Source organism: Pinus tabuliformis, chromosome 1_1 (assembly GCF_031772625.1).
Source record: "Pinus tabuliformis cultivar Carrire ecotype Pingquan chromosome 1_1, CPIR1, whole genome shotgun sequence".
Taxonomy (NCBI): domain Eukaryota; kingdom Viridiplantae; phylum Streptophyta; class Pinopsida; order Pinales; family Pinaceae; genus Pinus; species Pinus tabuliformis.
Genome location: NC_142297.1, coordinates 800,409,667 through 800,437,018, shown reverse-complemented (window position 1 = coordinate 800,437,018; position 27,352 = coordinate 800,409,667).

Genomic DNA, 27,352 nt, shown 5'->3' with positions numbered 1-27,352 from the left:
TGATATATATCTATATATATATATATATGTTTTAAATTTTTTTTTATATTTTGTTGTTTGTTTTGTAAATTAAAATTTAAAAAATAAAATTTATTTTGTATCAAAATATATATATATATATATAATCGTTTTTTTTTTCCCTCTAATCAAGTAATACAGAATTAACATATTCCATTTGTTCCTTCACTGTACAAGACATGGATCAAATTCACAATCATTTCCTTTTTGAAGTATATTATATATTTGAATTCATTGCTGTCATGATATGACAAAACCCAAAAAGAATGGATTAAGCCTACCTTCGTAATTACCACCATCTTGCACAAGTTTCCTTTCATTTTTAATTCTTGCAAATATTGACATTATGAAAAGAACCATGAGAGGAATGGAACCATGCAGAGCTTCGTTTAATCCTGTGAAAATTCATGAGAACACGGATAAACTCGTCAAATGGTGATTGCCTTGCAACAATTCTGGGGTTATTGTTGGAAAGAACAACGCAAAATGTTAACACCACAGATCGCAACGTAGATCATAACGCAGTCCCTGCGTAGATCACTTACCTTGGCTGATTTTCCAGAACAGTCTTCTGGGAAAATCACTTACCTTGCATTCTTTTCTGGAGATACCCCTTGCTGTGTTAACCTCCTAGCATTATTCATCGCATTTTTGACTCTCTGCACAACTTCCTTCCTCACATTATAGTTTGTCATTTTAAATGAAATCGTGGAATGAATCAATGAACAAAGGGATGGAATGAAAGTTCTTTCACATAATAGCGAAACACACATCCGAATCACGAAATGCGTGAGGCTTCTTCTATTATCATTCATGAAGCATGCCATCATGAGGGCATAAGAGAGCAGCATTTATCACACATGCATCAACGATAGAGTTGAACGGGAGTACGAATTCCAATCGAGCTCTGAGGAGACCAAAATTCCTCTCCATACCAGTTGAGATTGAATCTGGCTCCCCATTCCAACTCCTGAGATTGGGGCCTGATCGGTCAGGGAATACACCGATATCTGCATGCAATGGTTGAGAATCAGCAAATCACTCAAATCGAGCCACAATATTTGCATGCAAAGTCGCTCAAATCACTTAAATGGATTCGTGTCAGATTTCATAACGCATGTACACTAGTTTGATTGAGATAATTTGGGAGTATGTCTCCACTTGACTCCACACATGTACGTAGCTCTACAGTTCAGCTCCTACACATTATAGTTGGTAGCCTATACATAGAGATATGCACAGCAGTTTGGGACAATTCCCTTGTTCACACGCAACAGTATTTAAGAGGTATCATTGCATGGGATTGTGATTGAGATTCATTGGGAATTTGCTCCCCCCATCCACCTACCATCAGTCACACATGGCAACCTACCAGATTTGCATATGAGGAAACAAGGATACGCTGTCCATTTTTATGCCACATACAGCAAGTTGAGTTACACATGGAGCAGCTCTCATACACTTGGAATTTGATTTTCTACTTTTGGATTTCCTCCTTCTCCACTTGTCATTGGGTTCCTCATTGAAATCTTCTCTATTTTTTCTATTTAAATGATCCTTGTACTCCTCATTAGATAATCCGTCGATGAGCTATTGGTCTAGCGAAGCTCTGGAAAAAAATGTGTGTTTCCAATCAAATATAAGTGCAATAAAACATAAATGCATCGAAGCATTACAAATTAGTTCAACACACTCAGTCATTCCATAAATTACAAGCCAACCTCTCTAATTTCCATAAATTTCAAACCATCCCACTGAAGGAATAGGTAAATAGTATGTGACACTACCACTCATGCCTATGCTTCGAATACCTTATTTTCTTCTTATTGTTGCAGCTGTACCTGAGACCCAATATACCCACAGATTAGAATAAATAGAAAATTCTGCAGTGACAAATTGTTTTTTTTTTTGTTTTCATTGGAAGACATCGGCTATTAAGCCTAAAATTCGAAGGCTTTTTCGGGACAGAGTCTAAAGAAGAATTTTATGCAAATATCATTGTGGTTGCAGGGGTCAATGTTGTTGGAGCCGTTGCAAGATATATTGTAGCTTCCACAATGAGTTTCATGCAGTTATATGCTAGTATTATTGTTGGTAGCACTAGTTGTTCTATGAGTGTCGTATATCTGGAGCAGTGTTATTGAGTTTGGGTGCTTTCTTTATAAAGACTTGATTCTAAATGTTTTTAGAACTTTTTACAAAGAACATTCATTTGCTACTTGTCTGCTTCAATTTTTTTATAATTGGTTTCAGTCTTAACTTGAAATTGCGAGACAAAGCATAGAGTAATCATGTAAAACCTCCCTTGTCATGAAATAATCGGTTTCAAAAAGATTAAGAGCAAATATTTGTTTTCAAATAGAGAAAGCAGAACAGATTTTTATTGCAGATTTCTTCCTTAAAGACTGACATTGAATTGTTTATATACATATTTGGCTTGTTTGAAGAAATGATCCCAGCACATCAATGCATAATATAATGAATATTTTGTACATCATGGAGCTGCAAATTGTGTTTTGCAAAGAGTTTTATCATATTAATCAAATCACTAAACTACATATTTAATTTTTTAAATTTGGAATCGAAAATAAATGAATTTAAAAAAAAAATGATTTCAATTTCTTATAATGTTTAGTTTTAATGATTTGTGCAAATTCCAAGCAAGATATTTTTATTGATTTGTGCGAAATAAATCAATAGATTTTCTAATCTTTCCTAATCGCTCGAAGTGCGGGAAGAAAGCATATTAACCTTTTTTTTTTTTTTTTTGCAGGTTAGCATGGATGAAATGTAAATTTATTCATGGGAAATGATGATGCTTTTTTTTCAAAGAAAAACAAGACTAAAAACACTAACGAGATCTCGTTTTATTTTTCTAATCTATTCCACAATAACTTGCTTGAAAGATTTTTTTTTTTTATTTCCTAGGTAAAAGAATGCTTCCAGTGAAGCCACCTACGCACTAAGAATTCGAAAATGCTCACATCAAGATTTAAAAATTTTACCTGATTATTTGCAAGGATGTGAGTAACCTGTTTTATTCTTGGATTTGGTGCAAGGTTCTTTTGAAACCAATCTTCAATATTGTTCTTGCTCTCCAAGAAGTACCTGTTTAACATCTTCAAATTTCTCATCTATGGATGAATTAGTAAGAAATGGGGGGTTTGATAAAAAACTGAATTTAAAATCAAACTAAGTATGAAAAATCAAAAAACTCAAACTTGAACACCTTTATGAAGATCTTGCTGTCACCAGGTTTCACAAGTTAGTCCATAAAAAGAAATTGGAAGAAAAATGACTTCCTAAGTCTATCTCTAAATGATCCTCTCCAGCAACCAAAATGTTGGGTCTAAAATGCGGATGCAAATTAGAGTTCTATTTACTATCAACCCCGGAAAGTAAAAATTCAAGGAACATCCACCGTATGTGGACTTAGAGACAAACTAAACTAAGCTAGGTGAAGAAATTCTAGAGCTCCCTTATAGGAGATCTTTCATTGGGATCTCCAACACCTATTTAGTCATTTAACAAAATGAAATCTAAAGACATTGTGACAAGTGTAAGAAATATTAAAGCTCCCTTACAGGAGACTCTTCATTAATATTTATAATCATCTTAATCAACAAACTATTTAAACTAATAAAATCAAACATTAAATAACAAATCAGATTCATTGAAAGAAACATTAATACTTTCTTACGAAATGTCATTCGTTAATATTTCAAACATGTGAACCTAATGAAATTTACAAACAAAAATAAAATGAAAGCTTACCAAATCAAAAGTGTACTTGCTAGACAATGGGGGCCCTTCCAAGGATTCACAAGCACATCAAAAGAGAAGTCAAATGTAGAAGATTAAAGAAGCTCCATTTTATTTATCATCAATTGCAATTACAAGTTCTACATCCCAAGAGGTTCTAAAATCTCCATTAAAATGATTCCAAATTCTAACTTCTCATTACAACTTATAAGATCCTAACATTCTAAATTCTAACTTCTCAATTCTAAATTCTAAATTCCAAAGTTACAAATGAAGGAGATAACACTCCTATTTATGCAAAAGTTATGATAACAAACTCATAAATGTGGATCCACTATTCCCTCTTCATATTCACATATCTCTCAACCAATGGTGACACATAACCCTATCCTCCATGATCTTCTCCATGAGGTCCATGATCTCCTCAAATTAGAATTTGAACATAGAGTGCCACATAAGGGTGCCTTAGAAGCTTCCTTTGTACCTACACATGTCAACAAACTCATTTTAATTGTTAGGTATAAGTATATGGATATTGTCAGTCCAGGCAGTAAGTCCTGCAAATCAATTCAATTTTATTCATTCAGGTTGGTCTTTATTATATACATGAGGGAGAGACTATTCACTTCATCTCCCAGTGACTATTCATATTTCTTATTATTTATTTACCTTAGTTACACTTATTCACCCAATCCTGATGATTAGGTGTCAACATTCCCCCCCTTAATCTGAAGCGATGTTGGTGAGTCCAAGCATCATTCTGAATCATTCAAGCTTTTCTCTTCTAAGCACTTTGGTAAAGATGTTTGCAATTTGCTCATTAGTGGAACAATGGCAGAGATGGATTGTTTTGGCATCAACATGATGTCGAATCATATGATATTTAGTATTGATGTGCTTCATTCGATCATGGAACTTTGGGTTCTTGGCCAACTTTATTGCCGAGGTATTGTCAATCATGAGTGGAGTTGATTGTTCTTGTTTTACCTGTAAATCTTCAAGAATTTTCCTGAGCCACACAATTTCTTTTGTTCCCTCAGCTGCTACCACATATTCTACTTCTTTTGTGGAATCTGTTGGAACTGATTGTTTGCATGATCTCCAGGAGACAGCTCCTAATCCAAGACTCATAGCATAACCTGAAGTAGATACCCCAGTTTCTTTGTCTCCATTGAAGTCTAAATTAGAGTATCCAATCAAGCTGAAGTCATCCACCTGTGTATACTTGATTCCAAAGTCTTGAGTTCCCTTCAACTACCTTAGAACTCTTTTTGCAACAGACCAATGTCCCCCACAAGGCTTTTGCATAAACCTGGAGAAGATTCCAATAGCAAACGAAATGTCTGGTTTGGTAGTAGTTAGGTAGTTGAGACTTCCTACAAGTTGTCTATACTTTGTTGCATCCTCAAATTCTTTTCCTTCAATGGATGTGAACTTTAAGTTTTGTTCCGTTGGAGTAATAAGAGGATTGCATTCTGTCATGCCAAACCTATTCAACAGATCTCCAATGTACTTCTTTTGAGAAAGGAATATGGACTTTGGATGTTGAGTTACTTCAATACCAAGATAGTAATGAACATAGCCCAAATCAATCATTTCAAAACCTTTCCTCAATTCCTTCTTTATGGATGCAATGTAGCTTTTATTGTTCCCTATCATTAAAATATCATCTACATATACCACAAGATATACAACTATTTTTCCAACTTTATTGACAAATAAAGTTGCATCATCAAGATCATAATGTTTGAAATTGAGTTTCAGAAGATGCTCAGTTAGTTTTTCATACCAGGCTCACGGTGCTTGTTTGAGGCCATACAAGGATTTCACAAGTTTGCATACTTTATGTTCATGTCCTTTCACAACAAATCCTTCCGGCTGGGACATAAAAACATTCTCTTTTAGATCTCCATTCAAGAAAGCAGTTTTATCCATTTGATGGTCTTTCCAACCATTTTGAGCTGTTAGGGCAAAGAGTGTCCGGATGGTAGCCCATTTTTCTGTGGGGGAAAAAGTATCCTCATAATCAACCCCTTCCTTTTGTGCAAAACCTTTTGCCACAAGCCTAGCTTTGTGCTTGTCAAGTGAGCTGTCAGCTTTATACTTGTTCTTATAGACCCACTTGCAGCCAATTGGTTACTTTGCTAATGGAGGATCAACCAAATTCCAAGTGACATTCTTTATCAGGGCATCATACTCCTTTTGCATCGCTTCTTTCCATTCATATTGAGAAGTTGCTTCTTTGAAGGAGGTTGGTTCGGAATCTGTAGACAAATTCAATTCACAATCATAAGAAACATCCATATGAACAGGGGAATTAGAGTCATCTACATCACCTCAATTTTTCCTGTTTGAATTTCTAGTTCCTACCTTTCCAACCTCATCAGGATGAACACTTTCAAGTGTCTTTATCAACCACTTTGGGGGACCTTTCTTAGATGGTCCAGGCTGCTCCGTTGATTGAGTTGGGACTGAATCAGGATTGAGTCTCCCAATTCTATCAATCACATCACTTAAAGCATCATCCATTGTTGGAGTTCATGTGGGGGAGAGTGTTCTTCAGAAGAAGATTCCACATGTTGATCTAGCATAGGAATCCCCCCTTCAAGATGTGGAATCTAATTATCAAATTCTTGAAATGATTTTTCATTTGTGAATCTATCGAAGTGATCAAGTTGCCGCTCAACAACATTGTCAGCTTTGGATGATTCAAGAAAGATTACATCTCTAGATACAACAAACTTTTTATTGACTTCATCATAGAGACTATATGTGATCCAGGTGGATATTGGTGGCCACCTGCCAAGTCCACCTGGACCCCCACCATTGTTCTTCTCAGTATTTTCAATTTCCTTAATTGTAGCACAACTTACTATTTTTAGCAGTTTTTCGGGTCCTGAACTTCCGGAGACATTTTGAGGCCCTAAATGACGTTTTTTGGGGAATCCAGGGGCAACTGATAGCGCTCGGATAGATCTTTCTAACGAGCTATTGTATGCGTCAAACGGAGATCGTATGCCAAAGTTACGACCCCGGGAAATTGATGTACCAACTTACCCCAAACGGGGCCCATAGTTTGGCGTTTCATCTTCTAGGGTTAGGTTTTGGAATGTTAAGGGTTTTCCACTGTTTCTCAACAATAAATAGGCCTTCGAGCCTCATTGTAAGACAGTTCAGAGGCATGTAGCCATCACATCTCTTCTCAGAGATAAGCTACCATCACCCTAGCTGGTTTATTTCTATTTCTGGTTGTAAGCATTTTTCAGTATTTTCCATTAACGAAATGAAGTATTATTTCTGCTGCATCTTTGTGTATATGGTTATCTCTGTAATTTGTTGCATTCCTGTTTAAATCCGGATCAGTGGTATTAGAGCGGTCTGCTTTTTCTCTGTTTTTCTTTGCATGTCCCCAACAAGGTCAGGATATAAGGAGTTAGGGCTTGAACTGGTTGAACCTTTGCAAGACCAGCCTCAAAAATCCCGATGGCCTCCCATGTCGGATGAGAAGAAAGACGAGGGGGCAGGAGATCCCATCAAAATCTTGCTCGAAGAAGCCCTCGAGCGACAACGGAACGCGATGATGGATAGCTTTGCCCAGATCCTTCAGCGGCTACCCAGAAGCAACGCATCGGCTTCCAGCAGCTACTCTGGAAACGCCACACCCTTTAAGGTACAAGTTAATTTTGAAATCCCCATATTCGAGGGTTAGATAGACGCAGATGCCGTAGATAAATGGTTAAATCTGCTAGAGGGTTATTTTTCTGTTCATGAATTTTCGAGTCGAGAAAATATTGTTTTTGCTCTTCTCAAAGCAGCCCCCCACGTCAAGGACTGGTGGGAAACCTACTGCGAGCAGAAGGATGAAAGTACTGGCTCACTATTTTCAGCCGCACCCACCTGGGATTCATTCCGGGATGCCATCAAGGAGCAGTACTACCCTGTTGGAAGCTATGAGGATGAATACATAAAGTGGACCACGCTGCGGCAGGGAAGGGACCAAGACGTGCCGGAGTTCACCAATCTTTTCCATACCCTTCGCACAAAGTTGGGTATCAAGGATTCGGAGCAACATTTGATACTCAAATACCGTGGATGCCTGCACAAGTACATCCAGGAAGAAATACAATTCCTAAACATCTCCTCACTCGGCGCAGCATACCGATATGTCGTCAAGGTCGAGCAGAAGTTTAAACAAAAGAAGCGAGACTTTGGATCCGCGAATCCAAAGCAGGGGAAAGGTGCCCCTAAACCACAGAACAAAGGACAAAGCCAAGGTGGGATAGCCCAAGACAACCAGCCGAAGCTGCAAGCAAAGAACAACGCCGCGATGCCGAGAAAGGACACTGGAAAATGGTGCGAGTTCCATAAGAGCTCCACTCACAACACAAGTGAGTGTTGGGCCAAGCAGTCACTGGTGGCTGAGCTAAAGGTTTCAGAATCAGATGCATGTTCCGACTCTGAGTTAGAACCCGATAAGGGGAATGAAAAAGGGAAGTAGATCATTGATGCGGATCCCAACGCCACTGTTGCTACCGCAAAGATCTAGAAAAATGAACCCGAAGATCCAGAGGAGGAGGAGCGTCTCTTCCACTCCCAAATGTGGGTAAAGGGCTCCCCGATACAGTTCATTGTTGATAGCGGGAGTCAAAAGAACCTCATTTCGGCAGAGGTCGTGAAGCGGTTGGGCTTACCGACCACGGCACATCCACAACCATACACCATTGGGTGGCTTCACCAAGGACGAGATCTTCGCGTGAGCCAGCTATGTCGCCTTCCATACAACATCAAGCCCTTCACGGATGAGGTATTGTGTGACATTGCTCCCCTTGAAGTTTGTGATGTATTACTAGGACAACCATACTTGTGGAAGCGACATGCTGTGTATGAATCAAGGCCCTGTGCTGTTATTATTACATTGGGAAATAAGTTGTACAGGATACCAGAGGTAGCACCACCTACCGCCATCTCTTTGATTACTGCAAAACAATGCAGTAAGATCATTTCCAAAACCAGGAAATTTGTTTTCCTGATGATACGCCCTCAAGGAAAGAAGAAGACAGTGGCCGCGGCCTCCAGACGGGGTCCCTCTGTACGACAACTACAGATGGACAAGGTTGTGGAGGAGTACGAGGACATCTTCACCTCCCGGGCAGGGGTTCCTCTGCATTGTCAAGTCAAGCACTCCATCGATTTGACCCCAGGTGCGCCGCTACCCAATGGACCAATTTATCGACGCTCCGTTCTGGAGAACAATGAAATCAAGAGGCAGATTCAGGAGCTCCTGCAGAAAGGTCACATCCGTCCGAGTTCATCGCCCTGTGGGAGCCCGATCGTGTTGGTACAGAAGAAGGATGGGACGTGGAGACTCTGTATTGACTATCGGGCGCTGAACAAGATCACTGTTCGTAATAGGTACCCGATCCCGTGGATTGATGACCTCCTAGACCAAATAAAGGGGGCGAGATATTTCAGCAAGATCGATCTGAAGTCAGGATATCACCAGGTACCAATTGAACCCTCTGATGTGTGGAAGACTGCCTTCAAATCCAAGGAGGGCCTCTTTGAATGGTTGGTTATGCCTTTCGGATTGACGAATGCTCCTGCAACCTTTATGAGGCTAATGGATGACATCTTGCGACCATTCACCAACTCCTTTGTAGTAGTATACTTGGATGACATTCTGATCTTCAGCCAGAGTTGGGAAGAGCACCTCCACGACATCCGACAGGTTCTCCAAACACTGCGGCAACACAAGCTTTGTGCCAGTTTGGAGAAATGCACTTTTGGCATGACCCAGGTTCAGTATCTGGGATACATCATTGATGAACAGGGGGTGCATGTCGATCCAGCCAAGATCCAAGTCATTCGGGATTGGCCCTCTCCAACCACTCTAACCGAGCTCCGTAGCTTTCTAGGTCTTGCCAACTTCTACCGCAGGTTTGTGTTGGGGTTTTCTCATATTTCTTGGCCCTTGAGTCAAGTCACCAAGGGAGGGGCGAAAGCAAAATTCTTTTGGTCTGAATCTCAACAGAAGGCATTCATGGAGTTGAAGGATCGCCTCTGCACGGCACCAGTGCTTGCGTTACCAGATTTACAACAACCATTTGAGGTCGAGACAAATGCCTCTGACTATGCTATTGGGGCAGTCCTTACTCAACATGGACATCCAGTGGCATATCACAGTGAAACACTTTCAGACATAGTCCGGAAGTACCCCACTTATGATAAAGAGATGTATTCCATTGTACAGGCCTGCCGACAATGGAAGCATTACATTTTGGGGAAGGAAACGGTCATCCACACAGACCATCGACCCCTGCAGTTCATACAAACCCAAGGGAAATTGCAGAATGATCGCCATCAGAAGTGGTCTACATATTTGCAACAGTTCCACTTGAATATAAAGTATAAGAAGGGCAGCACCAATAATGTTGCAGATTGCCTCAGTCAACCACCGATCATGGCGTTAACCACCGTGCTCAACTCTTGTGGACACGAGACTTCTGATTGGCCACTTCTCTACAAAAGCGACCCAGAATTCGGCCACACATACCAGACACTCTTGCAGGGTCGGCATGTTCCAGATTTTCACCTCCAGGATGCCCTATTATGCCACCTCGGTCACCTTTGTGTTCCTTCAAGCGAGCGTGCCAAGATGATTTGGGAAGCCCACTACAGTCGGGCTGCTGGGCATTTCGGGGTCGAGAAAACAGTGGCAATTCTGCAAAATTATTTCTATTGGCCGAATCTTCGACAAGATGTTGGGAAGTACATCAGATCATGCACTGCCTGTGCCATTGCCAAACCGACCATTAAGAAGCACGGCCTCTATACCCCGTTTCCTACCCCTAGTCGACCTTGGGAATCCATCTCCATGGATTACATGTCAGGCCTCCCTTCCACTAAGCATGGAAATGACTGTGTATTTGTGGTCATCGACAGGTTCTCGAAGATGGCCATTATGGTGGCCTGCAAGAAGAATATCACAGCAGAAGCCACTGCTAAACTCTTCTTTGAACGAGTGTGGGTGCACTTTGGGATCCCACAGTCTATCATCTCAGATCGGGACAGTCGGTTTCTCAGCACATTTTGGTCCAGTCTCTGGTCAATGCTGGACACCAAACTCACGAAGTCCACAACCTTCCATCCTCAAACTGATGGCCAGACAGAGGTTGTTAATAGGATGATTGTGCACATTCTGCGCATGTATAACTCAAAGCATCCACACACATGGGACGAGAGCCTCCCCTATGTTCAACACAGCTACAACCGAGCTCTTCACAGCTCCACTGGCCATAGCCCTTTCCAGGTGGGTTTGGGATTCCAGCCACTATGCCCCATTGATGTGTCCATGCCACTTGCAGCTACTCACATAAATTCAGCTCATGTCCAGTCCGAAACAGATAAGGCCACCAGCTTCATTGAGAACATCCAACACATTTGCCAGCAGGTCCATGACATTCTTGAGAAATCAAATGCCAAGTACAAGCAGCGACATGATCAACATCGGGTGCCACACAAGTTTCAGGTGGGCGACAAAGTCTGGTTGCATTTGCAAAAGGAACGCCTTACTGGAGCCTATCGGAAATTGAGACCACTCCGATATGGTCCTTACACCATTACTAAGGCTATGGGAGACAATGCATTTGAGCTCAGCATTCCCCCATTCCTTGGCCTGCACCCAGTGTTCAATGTGGACCGCCTTCGGCCATACTTTCCACCATTGCTAGACACATCCGACATTGCAGAACAGCTCAAACCCACAGAATTAAATCCAAATTGCATGGAACAAGCTGCAACTGATCGGATCATGGACACACAGATCAAGAACACTTGCCAACAGAATATCCAACTGTATCGAGTTGTGTTGTTGGGAAAAGTATCCAATTTGGAATGCCCCTATCCCACTCTAAGGTGTGATAGTGCCTTAGCAACAAACAAGGAAAACTAATTGAGTATTTCTTCTTTATGAAATGTAAATGAGGAGAAAGGATGTAACTAACCTGTGTCTTCCGCTAGTTTGTTGATCCAATCACTCCTCTATTCAGTGGCTCTCAACTCCTTGCTCCTTCACCGGCCCAGCTTTACCAAATTCCTACAAGATCACAAGAGAGAGAAACTACACGAAGATACAGATATACATTCATAAAAAGCTCAACATCAGATTAAGCTAAACATGTAAGCATAACAAAACATCATTGGTACACAGCATGTAGGAGAAACTCAAATAGTTTATTGGTAGAATAAGAAAGTCCAAGAGGAGATACAATCAAGTGAGTTCCGATCCAGCATCTACCTCCCAGCAAAGGAATCCCTTCCTCTCCTCCAACAAAGCATAAATCACCCAATGTACTAATCTCAATCTCAAACCAACAACAATTCTCTGCAAAGTACAAAACTCCAGCCTCCTGAACCTCTGGGTGAGAGATCCATATATAGATGTAAGCAGAGAGGATGAGTCAGCTTATGTTTTGACTTGTGGCTTCTCTCTGTCAATTCTTGCTTCCACTTGGAGGTTGAGAGCCTCTTACTCATCACTAGTCGAATTCATTGAGGCAAGTGTCATTGGAGAAGATTCTGGAAGCTTCCATGGTCTTTCCACCTCGTTGAATGAGCTTGCCATTTGTCATTTCCCGCTCAGCGCACCCTGGTAGTGCTTCCACCTGCGTTGCAGTGCACCTAGCCAGCGTAGCTTCTGCATTTCAACGCAGGCAGCTAGTGGAGCCTCTGAATTGATCCTGAATTGACTGTTTCTAAGTGGTTTTTGGTGGAGAACTTCTGGGAGAAGCTGTCATTGGTTGACCTTGTTCCTTTAGGGGTAGGAACAACTCTTTCAGGGACTTTGGATCCCTTGGATTATGGACATTTCATGCTCAATGCTGTAAGGCACAAAAATGTCTATAACAGTTTCCCCCTAAAGTATGAGGCCGTTTATCGGGTGAAATGCCTTATTAGGAGGATCCGAAGTTCTTCCAATGCTGGGAGGAGACCTGTAATAAGATACAATACAATACATTATTTTTCATACTGCTTTCATGATCTAGCTGAGGCGGGCATTCCCATGCTCAGCTTTATAAATTCATTTTGATGTACATAGGACAGACAATCGTCTGATGGTAGATTGATGATTTTGATGAAATCATCATCCTTTTGGTAGGATGATTATCTGTGCTGTAATGTTGTACATGTCAATGTTTTTATTTTTTCCTGAATATATATCGCAGCCCGGATGGATGAAACTAGATCCGGGGTCTTCAATATCGTCCGATCTTCACTCTAAGTACAAGTCGATCCATGTGAGAAATGTTCTGAAGTCGAACATGGAAAGACATCGCTTGATTACCAGTCAATGATGTAAACTGTTAACAAGCGCGAGAGAAATCACCGATAATGATAATGACCCTCAAGGTACTGCAGTACAATTCACGTGGTGTGAATAAAGGACTTGGCGTCGAACACCACGCAAAATCTTTTGGTCGAAGGTCATTGATGTATACCTGTCGCCGGAAGTGAGAAACTTGCCATTGAGGCATGCAAGCTTCAAAGTACTGAAGGGAGTGTTCCTAGATCAACTTCTTGGATAATGAGCTGATGTCAACAAGAAGCGGTCCGTCAAAGGAGGGCCTTGATGTATCCCACATCAGTGACACGGAACGGAGCAAATGATTTTGATGGAGGTGAAAACGATCTAATGATATATGGTTCAGGGTGGCGGTCATGAAAGAATGAAGGATAATGTATGGTAGTGGATGGGACACGGTTGACTTCTCTAGATGACTTCTCTTGAACATATCGACGACACTTGTGTGATGGATCGGTAGCATTTACCCCAAAGGTACATGGTATGGCGAGACCATGGCGATGTGACCGGTGAATGAAACAACCCAACCCGACTCAGGCACGGAGTGGAAGTGTCATGTTCAAGAGCGACTTGCTACCAATAAAAGTTCTTTGAGTTTCTTCCCAATTTTCCCAGTCATTTCTGACCAGTACCTCTTTATTTTTGTCAAGCTTGAGGAGGATAACATATGCTTGTTCTATAATTTGCCCTTCGGGCAAACCCATCGCTATGTTTTAACGAGCCTAGCAATAGTGAAACTCGTTCTCGTCTAAAGACAAGTTTGTCGCTATTAATGTTTTTAACGAGTCTAACGACAAAGATAACTCGGTCCTTTTCATTTTTAGAGAGTCTGAAAAGGTACGTAAAGTTAATTCCGAAATTCCTTTTTCGTCATCTAATCCCTTAAGTCCGAAAAAGTATAAAATAATACAGAAGGGATGGATTTTCGATAGTTTTAACGAGCCGAATAAAACAAGCGCTCGATCTTTTTGTGCAATAATACCTCAGGTCCAAAAAGATTAAAATCTAGAGGAGGGATAGCATTTCCGGTCGCTTTAACGAGCTGGAAGGCCAAAACTCGGCAATCTTTTCATATTTTACGAGTCAGATGAAAAGAGCTTAAAGAAGACTCGTCTTTTGAGGAACGAGTGATGAACGAGTAGCAGCTGATTCCAGGTAAGGGTTGGAATTTTCCAATCATGGCAGTGTCACAAGGATGGCTAGTGAAATCACTCTTCGCAGCTGTTCCTCAAAATGGGTAAACAATCAATATGGAGGTGAATGATCGGCCAATGGAAAAGTGGAGGTGATGGTGCAAACATGACCAAGGCTTTAATGGCTGATAATGTTACATTCATGGTGGTTATTTACCGAAGGGTAGTTCATTTTTTAACGAGCTTAAACGCGGAAAAACACTGCTCGGTCTTATGTTTATTTTTTAACGAGCATGAACTATGTGCTAAAACTGCTCGATAATCCAGTCATATGATAAGAATGTCTCATGTAAGATTCCATTTTTTATGGAGCTTGCGCCTTACAAAGCTTTGCTCCGCATCCCTTCTTTATGCAAGTTAGGAAACGATTAACCCAAAAAACAGATAAATAACCACTCTTTGCTTGCACTCCAAAAGGTTTGCATGCCTCCAGGTATAAAACAGAGTTTCAAGGTTACCTCTACTTCACTTCCGCCAAAACAATTGTTTTACCGAGAGAGGCCTGCCTCTTTCAGGTTACCCAAAGATTGTCTTGTTAATCTTTCAAACAAAACACTTCTTCGGCGATGTCTACCGAGATAAACAAAGGTGAGTGACAACGAGCGCCAAACACATAAATTTGACAAAAGAATCTTATTCTAGAACAACCCCTCTTCCAATCACGGACGGGGTACGGACTAATCATATTCTCCCACGGAAACCTACCCTATACCCAAAGTTTTCGTGCCGAAGCAGACCAGGACGCATGCCCCCTAGGTTCCAGTCATATCCTTCCGAATTACTCACGCTCATCGGGAGGACGGACCGTGGGTTGAGACATTTCTTGCGTGAAGAGACCATTTAGGGATGGTATATGACTATTTGCGATGCGTGATCCAGGAAATGAAAGTTGGTCCACGAGCTTGACCACTCTTCCTTCGTGCAGAAAACACATTACTCTAAAGAGTGAGGAGACGATGGCTCTCATGCAATATATATAGTCTCGTCCAAGGAGTAGGTTATAATCCAAGGGTCCTTGAACGACCATCACGTTCATTTGAACGGTCTTCCCTTTCAATGTGATAGGCACATTGGGGAGGATCCCTAAAGGTCGACTGGTTCCTTTATCGAAGCCTGTCAGATTTCTCATTTCAGGCAAAAGCGATGGCGAACCAAGCGCTTTCCAAGAAATAGAGGAAAGGATACTCACAGATGCCCCCTCATCAATGATGGTGCCAGCCATGACCATTCTATATATTTGGACGATAATTCTGAATGGTATGCTTGCTGGCAAACGGGGTCTGCCTAGTTCGTTCCAGTCGAAGGAGACAACTAGGTTGCTTGGAGGTGGGACCGAGTAGACGGCCGGGTATCGCTCTGACGAACTTCCTTCCTGTGATAAAGGAATGGGGGGAGCACCCCCGTGCTCGTCGGAGTCTGTGTTGATGAAGAGAACTTGGATGGTGTCATCTTTATCCTCTTCAGTGATTATATCATTCGAAGATAAATCCTCTGAAGGCAAGACCGAGTCAACTGCCACCTCGATCTTTTGACTTTCGTCGGGTATGGATTCAGCTGGTTCATCTTCAATGACCGGTGCTTCAGCTGACCACTTGAGCGGGCCGGCTGGATTTTCAACTAACGAAGGACTCGGCAAGAGTTTTTTATATCCAGGAGGAAGTCGTAATGGTGAGACCGAACGATCATCTAAAACTCTTTTAGCCTCGTCTAAGAAGGGACAACGGTGGATGGCGTGGTTGCCTTCGCACAGTCTACAGGGAGATCTAGCTCTCCCTTTTTGTCCAGGGACTTCACTTTCGCTAGTTGATGGTGTACTTTCAACATGGCTATCAGAGGTTGATGACACCGGATTGTGCAAACGGGGAGACCAGTCCCTTAGTATCCGAGGGATGCAAGGACAATCTCTGTGAAAGTGGTCTCCCTTGCAGATGACACATGGCGATTTAGGCCTGGTCAGTGCTGTGTGTGGATTTTCATCAGACGACACTTGTTTTCCCTTATTTGCCTTTGGCTCCTTCTTCTTTTTCTCTTTCTTCTTCTTTTCCTTCTTCTCCTTGGGAGCTTGGTTTTTAGCTTTACCAGTCCCGTCATGCGAAGAGGAAGGAAGAGAGGAAGAATTAGAGGAAGTAGAAGGTTGGTGGGAAATTCTGGACTCGTCTAATTGCTGATTCGACTGTTCAGGAATAGTGGTGTTCTGAATGACATTGGTTGAGAAGAGCCAGACCGGCAGGCCAATTGTCAGTCCTGGAAGCGACAATGTGGCCATATGGGGCGCACCAACATCTCCCCAAGAGGAGAAGGGACTAGGATTTCCACCAAGGGGAATTCCTTGGTTGGTAGGCTCCATTTTCTCAACCTAAAGATCAACGCAGGAAAAAGGGGTGATTGTTCCGTTTAAAATAAATTTTAACGACGCTTAGACACAACTTGCTTTTTCAATTTTAAAGAGTCGAGAAAAAGCAAAAGATGACTCTAGTCGCCTTCAATGTTTTAACGAGCCCGAAGTGACAAATGCTCGGATGGACTTTTTCTGTTATAGAATCTGAAAAAGGCCAAAAGGAACTGCTCTGGAATTCTAGGTAGAGGGTGTGCCAAACTTTTCGCAAAACCGCAGAATACTTTTTAAGGTACGGGCGGTCAATCTTCCCGAATGCTGTGTTCAGTGCATTGCGATCAGTAGGGCGGCCGACACGGCTTCCTATGGATAAAGGTTTTATGCCTATAGGGGTCTCCCAGTGTATACTCGACGGTACGTGGGAGCACAATCCATACTGGCACTTATCGTCTCTCAGGAGGAATCACCCAACCATCAGTGAGGCGACCAGTGACCAGGTTTTACGACGCCGGAACACGTCTCTAGCCTAGACCTCTATGTTGTGCGTTAAGTTACAAAGCGTTGTTAAGTTCATTCAATTTATTTTAGGTTGATCTTTCTTAGAAGTTTGCCTTTTTGGATCACCACGAGATGTATGATACAATTCCTAAATGCAGTCTAAAGATGATAAGCAAGCTTTTATATCTTTTCAACAATGAAAATCCTAGCTACAAGGGGAAAAGAAAGACACAATCTTTTCTCAAAGAGCATAGAGCACACTGTAAATGCACTTTTCCTAAATCAACACATACAAACTGCCAAAATGCAAATGCACATATGCATGTATTTGTTTTCACTTTCTTAATATTGATGCCTAAAAAGAAAGTTGTTGTACAAATTTGAATTCGATTTTAAGTGAAAAACACAAACAAGTTCCTTTTTCGAAATCAAAAAGACGATTACGACACTTTATGATTTACTTGTTTCGACACTTGAAATGCATAAATTCAAACCAAAAGACAAAAGTAAAAGCTTAATCAACTGTGAACAGCAAACAAACTCACTCCTAAGATCAAAAACGACACTTACGACAGGTCTAGATCTAAGGGCGACAATATGACTAGTTTACTTTTGTGATGGGAAACTGCAAATGATGTAACAAATACACAAAGAACAAATACAGTTTCTTTATACAACTGAGGTGGAATTGAGGCAAAGAAAAGGGGTTTCAGATAGGTACACACACTGATAACAGGCTGCAAAAAATATAGATAAAACTGAGCAAAAGGAAGCAGGGAACCACAGCTGCACAAGGCAAAGGTTGATCAGCGCACCCCTAGCACAGAGAAACTGAACTTCAGCGCAGGTAACCTTCACGGGACCTGCGTTGAAATGCAGAACCTCTTCACAGAGTCTGCGCTGAAGCAGAAACGAGAGTTGTTTCTGGGTTCTGGGTCGCGGTTTGCAGTTTAATCTACAGTTTTTGGCCGGATAAAAGCTATCAATTAGGTACAATTAGAAGGATGATTTAAAGGAGGACTAAGATCTATCACAAAGGGCTGTTAGATCACTTGTGGATCAGCTGTTCAGATCATAAACAGGCCCAGCGAATGGACTAGAGTAGCAGATCTCTACTTTGCATTTGAAAATGGCAAATGCAGTTCGATTCGGCACTCTTGAGTTTATGAGATGAACAACAATAGAAACACAAATAAACTAACTAGATACGATCCCCAGCGGAGTCGCCAATTTGTTGTTGGGAAAAATATCCAATTCGGAATGCCCCTATCCCACTCTAAGGTGTGATAGTGCCTTAGCAACAAACAAGGAAAACTAATTGAGTATTTCTTCTTTATGAAATGTAAATGAGGAGAAAGGATGTAACTAACATGTGTCTTCCACTAGTTTGTTGATCCAATCACTCCTCTCTTCAGTGGCTCTCAGCTCCTTGCTCCTTCACCAGCCCAGCTTTACCAAATTCCTGCAAGATCACAAGAGAGAGAAACTACACGAAGATACAGATATACATTCATAAAAAGCTCAAGATCAGATTAAGCTAAACATGTAAGCATAACAAAACATCATTGGTACACAGCATGTAGGAGAAACTCAAATAGTTTATTGGTAGAATAAGAAAGTCCAAGAGGAGATACAACCAAGTGAGTTCCGATCCAGCATCTACCTCCCAGCAAAGGAATCCCTTCCTCTCCTCCAACAAAGCATAAATCACCCAATGTACTAATCTCAATCTCAAACCAACAGCAATTCTCTGCAAAGTACAAAATTCCAGCCTCCTGAACCTCTGGGTGAGAGATCCATATATAGATGTAAGCAGAGAGGATGAGTCAGCTTATGTTTTGACTTGTGGCTTCTCTCTGTCAGTTCTTGCTTCCACTTGGAGGTTGAGAGCCTCTTACTCATCACTAGTCGAATTCATTGAGGCAAGTGTCATTGGAGAAGATTCTGGAAGCTTCCATGGTCTTTCCACCTCGTTGAATGAGCTTGCCATTTGTCATTTCCCGCTCAGCGCACCCTGGTAGTGCTTCCACCTGCGTTGCAGTGCACCTAGCCAGCGTAGCTTCTGCATTTCAACGCAGGCAGCTAGTGGAGCCTCTGAATTGATCCTGAATTGACTGTTTCTGAGTGGTTTTTGGTGGAGAACTTCTGGGAGAAGCTATCATTGGTTGACCTTGTTCCTTTAGGGGTAGGAACAACTCTTTTAGGGACTTTGGATCCCTTGGATTATGGACATTTCATGCTCAATGCTGTAAGGCACAAAAATGTCTATAACAGTTTCCCCCTAAAGTATGAGGCCGTTTATCGGGTGAAATGCTTTATTAGGAGGATCCGAAGTTCTTCCAATGCTGGGAGGAGACCTGTAATAAGATACAATACAATACATTATTTTTCATACTGTTTTCATGATCTAGCTGAGGCGGGCATTCCCATGCTCAGCTTTATAAATTCATTTTGATGTACATAGGACAGACAATAGTCTAATGGTAGACTGATGATTTTGATGAAATCGTCATCCTTTTGGTAGGATGATTATCTGTGTTGTAATGCTGTACATGTCAATGTTTTTATTTTTTCCTGAATATATATCGCAGCCCGGATGGATGAAACTAGATCCGGGGTCTTCAATCTCGTCCGATCTTCACTCTAAGTACAAGTCGATCCATGTGAGAAATGTTCTGAAGTCGAACATTGAAAGACATCGCTTGATTACCAGTCAATGATGTAAACTGTTAACAAGCGCGAGAGGAATCACCGATAATGATAATGACCCTCAAGGTACTGCAGTACAATTCACGTGGTGTGAATAAAGGATTTGGCGTCGAACACCACGCAAAATCTTTCGGTCGAAGGTCATTGATGTATACCTGTCGCCGGAAGTGAGAAACTTGCCATTGAGGCATGCAAGCTTCAAAGTACTGAAGGGGGTGTTCCTAGATCAACTTCTTGGATAATGAGCTGATGTCGACAAGAAGCGATCCGTCAAAGGAGGGCCTTGATGTATCCCACATCAGTGACACGGAACGGAGCAAATGATTTTGATGGAGGTGAAAACGATCTAATGATATATGGTTCAGGGTGGCGGTCATGAAAGAATGAAGGATAATGTAAGGTAGTGGATGGGACACGGTTGACATCTCTGGATGACTTCTCTTGAACATATCAACGACACTTGTGTGATGGATCGGTAGCATTTACCCCAAAGGTGGATGGTATGGCGAGACCATGGCGATGTGACTGGTGAATGAAACAACCCAACCCGACTCAGGCACGGAGTGGAAGTGTCATGTTCAAGAGCGACTTGCTACCAATAAACATTCTTTGAGTTTCTTCCCAATTTTCCCCAGTCATTTCTGACCAGTACCTCTTTATTTTTGTCAAGCTTGAGGAGGATAACATATGCTTGTTCTATAATTTTCCCTTCGGGCAAACCCATCGCTATGTTTTAACGAGCCTAGCGATAGTGAAACTCGTTCTCGTCTAAAGAACAGTTTGTCGCTATTAATGTTTTTAACGAGTCTAACGACAAAGATAACTCGGTCCTTTTCATTTTTAGAGAGTCTGAAAAGGTACGTAAAGTTAACTCCGAAATTCCTTTTTCGTCATCTAATCCCTTAAGTCCGAAAAAGTAGAAAATAATACAGAAGGGATGGATTTTCGATAGTTTTAACGAGCCGAATAAAACAAGCGCTCGATCTTTTTGTGCAATAATCCCTCAGGTCCAAAAAGATTAAAATCTAGAGGAGGGATAGCATTTCCAGTCGCTTTAACGAGCTGGAAGGCCAAAACTCGGCAATCTTTTCATATTTTACGAGTCAGATGAAAAGAGCTTAAAGAAGACTCGTCTTTTGAGGAACGAGTGATGAACGGGTAGCAGCTGATTCCAGGTAAGGGTTTGAATTTTCCAATCACGGCAGTGTCACAAGGATGGCTAGTGAAATCACTCTTCGCGGCTGTTCCTCAAAATGGGTAAACAATCAATATGGAGGTGAATGATCGGCCAATGGAAAAGTGGAGGTGACGGTGCAAACACGACCAAGGCTTTAACGGCTGATAATGTTACATTCACGGTGGTTATTTACCGAAGGGTAGTTCATTTTTTACGAGCTTAAACGTGGAAAAACACTGCTCGGTCTTATGTTTATTTTTTAACGAGCATGAACTATGTGCTAAAACTGCTCGATAATCCAGTCATATGATAAGAATGTCTCATGTAAGATTCCATTTTTTATGGAGCTTGCGCCTTACAAAGCTTTGCTCCGCATCCCTTCTTTATGCAAGTTAGGAAACGATTAACCCAAAAAACAGATAAATAACCGCTCTTTGCTTGCACTCCAAAAGGTTTGCATGCCCCCAGGTATAAAACAGAGTTTCAAGGTTACCTCTACTTCACTTCCGCCAAAACAATTGTTTTACCGAGAGAGGCCTACCTCTTTCAGGTTACCCAAAGATTGTCTTGTTAATCTTTCAAACAAAACACTTCTTCGGCGATGTCTACCGAGATAAACAAAGGTGAGTGACAACGAGCACCAAACACATAACTTTGACAAAAGAATCTTATTCTAGAACAACCCCTCTTCCAATCACGGACGGGGTACGGACTAGTCATATTCTCCCACGGAAACCTACCCTATACCCAAAGTTTTCCTGCCGAAGCAGACCAGGACGCATGCCCCCTGGGTTCCAGTCATATCCTTCCGAATTACTCGCGCTCATCGGGAGGACGGACCGTGGGTTGAGACATTTCTTGTGTGAAGAGACCGTTTAGGGATGGTATATGACTATTTGCAATGCGTGATCCGGGAAATGAAAGTTGGTCCACGAGCTTGAACACTCTTCCTTCGTGTGGAAAACACATTACTCTAAAGAGTGAGGAGACGATGGCTCTCATGCAATATATATAGTCTCGTCCAAGGAGTAGGTTATAATCCAAGGGTCCTTGAACGACCATCACGTTCATTTGAACGGTCTTCCCTTTCAATGTGATAGGCACATTGGTGAGGATCCCTAAAGGTCGACTGGTTCCTTTATCGAAGCCTGTCAGATTTCTCATTTCAGGCAAAAGCGATGGCGAACCAAGCGCTTTCCAAGCAATAGAGGAAAGGATACTCACAGATGCCCCCTCATCAATGATGGTGCCAGCCATTACCATTCTATATATTTGGACGATAATTCTGAATGGTATGCTTGCTGGCAAACGGGGTCTGCCTAGTTGGTTCCAGTCGAAGGAGACAACTAGGTTGCTTGGAGGTGGGACCGAGTAGACAGCCGGGTATCGCTCTGATGAACTTCCTTCCTACGATAAAGGAATGGGGGGAGCACCCCCGTGCTCGTCGGAGTCTGTGTTGATGAAGAGAATTTGGATGGTGTCATCTTTATCCTCTTCAATGACTGTATCATTCGAAGATAAATCCTCTGAAGGCAAGACCGGGTCAACTGTCGCCTCGACCTTTTTACTTTCGTCGGGTATGGATTCAGCTGGTTCATCTTCAATGACCGGCGCTTCAGCTGACCACTTGAGCGGGCCGGCTGGATTTTCAACTAACGAAGGACTCGGCAAGAGTTTTTTATATCCAGGAGGAAGTCGTAATGATGAGACCGGACGATCATCTAAAACTCTTTTAGCCTCGTCTAAGAAGGGACAACGGTGGATGGCGTGGTTGCCTTCGCACAGTCTACAGGGAGATCTAGCTCTCCCTTTTTGTCCAGGGACTTCACTTTCACTAGTTGACGGTGTACTTTCAACATGGCTATCAGAGGTTGATGACACCGGATTGTGCAAACGGGGAGACTAGTCCCTTAGTATCCGAGGGATGCAAGGACAATCTCTGTGAAAGTGGTCTCCCTTGCAGATGACACATGGCGATTTAGGCATGGTCATTGCTGTGTGTGGATTTTCATCAGACGACACTTGTTTTCCCTTATTTGCCTTTGGCTCCTTCTTCTTTTTCTCTTTCTTCTTCTTTTCCTTCTTCTCCTTGGGAGCTTGGTTTTTAGCTCTACCAGTCCCGTCATGTGAAGAGGAAGGAAGAGAGGAAGAATTAGAGGAAGTAGAAGGTTGGTGGGAAATTCTGGACTCGTCTAACTGCTGATTCGACTGTTCAGGAATAGTGGTGTTCTGAATGACATTGGTTGAGAAGATCCAGACCGGCAGGCCAATTGTCAGTCCTGGAAGTGACAATGTGGCCATATGGGGCGCACCAACATCTCCCCAAGAGGAGAAGGGACTAGGATTTCCACCAAGGGGAATTCCTTGGTTGGTAGGCTCCATTTTCTCAACCTAAAGATCAACGCAGGAAAAAGGGGTGATTGTTCCGTTTAAAATAAATTTTAACGACGCTTAGACACAACTTGCTTTTTCAATTTTAAAGAGTCGAGGAAAAGCAAAAGATGACTCTAGTCGCCTTCGATGTTTTAACGAGCCGGAAGTGACAAATGCTCGGATGGACTTTTTCCGTTATAGAGTCTGAAAAAGGCCAAAAGGAACTGCTCTGGAGTTCTAGGTAGAGGGTGTGCCAAACTTTTCACAAAACCGCAGAATACTTTTTAAGGTACGGGCGGTCAATCTTCCCAAATGCTGTGTTCAGTGCATTGCGATCAATAGGGCGGCCGACACAGCTTCCTATGGATAAAGGTTTTATGCCTATAGGGGTCTCCCAGTATATACTCGATGGTACGTGGGAGCACAATCCGTACTGGCACTTATCGTCTCTCAGGAGGAATCACCCAACCATCAGTGAGGCGACCAGTGACCAGGTTTTACGACGCCGGAACACGTCTCTAGCCTACACCTCTATGTTGTGCGTTAAGTTACAAAGCGTTGTTAAGTTCATTCAATTTATTTTAGGTTGATCTTTCTTAGAAGTTTGCCTTTTTGGATCACCACGAGATGTATGATACAATTCCTAAATGCAGTCTAATGATGATAAGCAAGCTTTTATATCTTTTCAACAATGAAAATCCTAGCTACAAGGGGAAAAGAAAGACACAATCATTTCTCAAAGAGCATAGAGCACACTGTAAATGCACTTTTCCTAAATCAACACATACAAACTGCCAAAATGCAAATGCACATATGCATGTATTTGTTTTCACTTTCTTAATATTGATGCCTAAAAAGAAAGCTGTTGTACAAATTTGAATTCGATTTTAAGTGAAAAACACAAACAAGTTCCTTTTTCGAAATCAAAAAGACGATTACGACACTTTATGATTTACTTGTTTCGACACTTGAAATGCATAAATTCAAACCAAAAGACAAAAGTAAAAGCTTAATCAACTGTGAACAACAAACAAACTCACTCCTAAGATCAAAAACGACACTTACGACAGGTCTAGATCTAAGGGCGACAATATGACTAGTTTACTTTTGTGATGGGAAACTGCAAATGATGTAACAAATACACAAAGAACAAATACAGTTTCTTTATACAACTGAGGCGGAATTGAGACAAAGAAAAGGGGTTTCAGATAGGTACACACACTGATAACAGGCTGCAAAAAATATAGATAAAACTGAGCAAAAGGAAGCAGGGAACCACAGCTGCACAAGGCAAAGGCTGATCAACGCACCCCCAGCACAGAGAAACTGAACTTCAGCGCAGGTAGCCTTCATGGGACCTGCGTTGAAATGCAGAACCTCTTCACAGAGTCTGCGCTGAAGCAGAAACGAGAGTTGTTTCTGGGTTCTGGGTCACGGTTTGCAGTTTAATCTACAGTTTTTGGCCGGATAAAAGCTATCAATTAGGTACAATTAGAAGGATGATTTAAAGGAGGACTAAGATCTATCACAAAGGGCTGTTAGAGCACTTGTGGATCAGCTGTTCAGATCATAAACAGGCCCAGCGAATGGACTAGAGTAGCAGATCTCTACTTTGCATTTGAAAATGGCAAATGCAGTTCGATTCGGCACTCTTGAGTTTATGAGATGAACAACAATAGAAACACAAATAAACTAACTAGATACGATCCCCAGCGGAGTCGCCAATTTGTTGTTGGGAAAAATATCCAATTCGGAATGCCCCTATCCCACTCTAAGGTGTGATAGTGCCTTAGCAACAAACAAGGAAAACTAATTGAGTATTTCTTCTTTATTAAATGTAAATGAGGAGAAAGGATGTAATTAACCTGTGTCTTCCGCTAGTTTGTTGATCCAATCACTCCTCTCTTCAGTGGCTCTCAGCTCCTTGCTCCTTCACCGGCCCAGCTTTACCAAATTCCTGCAAGATCACAAGAGAGAGAAACTACACGAAGATACAGATATACATTCATAAAAAGCTCAAGATTAGATTAAGCTAAACATGTAAGCATAACAAAACATCATTGGTACACAGCATGTAGGAGAAACTCAAATAGTTTATTGGTAGAATAAGAAAGTCCAAGAGGAGATACAACCAAGTGAGTTCTGATCCAGCATCTACCTCCCAGCAAAGGAATCCCTTCCTCTCCTCCAACAAAGCATAAATCACCCAATGTACTAATCTCAATCTCAAACCAATAGCAATTCTCTGCAAAGTACAAAATTCCAGCCTCCTGAACCTCTGGGTGAGAGATCCATATATAGATGTAAGCAGAGAGGATGAGTCAGCTTATGTTTTGACTTGTGGCTTCTCTCTGTCAGTTCTTGCTTCCACTTGGAGGTTGAGAGCCTCTTACTCATCACTAGTCGAATTCATTGAGGCAAGTGTCATTGGAGAAGATTCTGGAAGCTTCCATGGTCTTTCCACCTCGTTGAATGAGCTTGCCATTTGTCATTTCCCGCTCAGCGCACCCTGGTAGTGCTTCCACCTGCATTGCAGTGCACCTAGCCAGCGTAGCTTCTGCATTTCAACGCAGGCAGCTAGTGGAGCCTCTGAATTGATCCTGAATTGACTGTTTCTGAGTGGTTTTTGGTGGAGAACTTCTGGGAGAAGCTGTCATTGGTTGACCTTGTTCCTTTAGGGGTAGGAACAACTCTTTTAGGGACTTTGGATCCCTTGGATTATGGACATTTCATGCTCAATTCTGTAAGGCACAAAAATGTCTATAACAAGTTGTCAAAGCAGGCCAACTCCTTCAGCAGGGCAAGTGGCTCACCAGGGAACAAGTTCAGCAAAAGTTTCCTCATCTCATGGAGGAGCTCAACGCAATGGGGACCATTGCTTCCTAAGGGGGGAGGAATGATCCAGGTGGATATTGGTGGCCACCTGCCAAGTCCACCTGGACCCCCACCATTGTTCTTCTCAGCATTTTCAGTTTCCTTAATTGTAGCACAACTTACTATTTTTAGCAATTTTTCGGGTCCTGAACTTCCGGAGCCATTTTGAGGCCCTAAACGACATTTTTTGGGGAATCCGAGGGCAACGTGGGTCCATGGAATGGACCAATGTTGCCTGTTCCAACAATGATAGTGCTCGGATAGATCTTTCTAACGAGCTATTATATGCGTCAAACGGAGATCGTATGCCAAAGTTACGACCCCGGGAAGTTGATGTACCAACTTACCCCAAACGGGGCCCATAGTTTGGCGTTTCATCTTCTAGGGTTAGGTTTTGGAATGTTAAGGGTTTTCCACTGTTTCTCAACAATAAATAGGCCTTCGAGCCTCATTGTAAGACAGTTCAGAGGCATGTAGCAATCACATCTCTTCTCAGAGATAAGCTACCATCGCCCTAGCTGGTTTATTTCTATTTCTGGTTGTAAGCATTTTTCAGTATTTTCCATTAATGAAATGAAGTATTATTTCCGCTGCATCTTTGTGTATATGGTTATCTCTGTAATTTGTTGCGTTCCTGTTTAAATCCGGATCAATATGCTTTGGAGGTGTTTGAATACCCCAGGAAGATACACTTACGACTTCTTGCACCAAGTTTGTTTTTATGTACCTTTGGTATCAAGGCATAATAGGTGGAACCAAAGACCCTGAGATGCTTTACTGAAGGAACGTGCCCATACCACATTTCATATGGAGTCTTGTTTCTAATAGCATTAGATGGACACCTATTCTTTATAGATACAACACATAGAACTGCATCAGTCCAAAACATCAACTTTACATTTTTGAAAAACATCTTGGAGTGCACCATATTTAATATTGTCCTATTCATTCTTTCAGGTACACCATTATGTTGTGGATTATAAGGCACAGTGGTTTGATGTTTGATCCCATGTTGGCGAAGATAGTTTTAAAATCCATTTGAAGTGTATTCT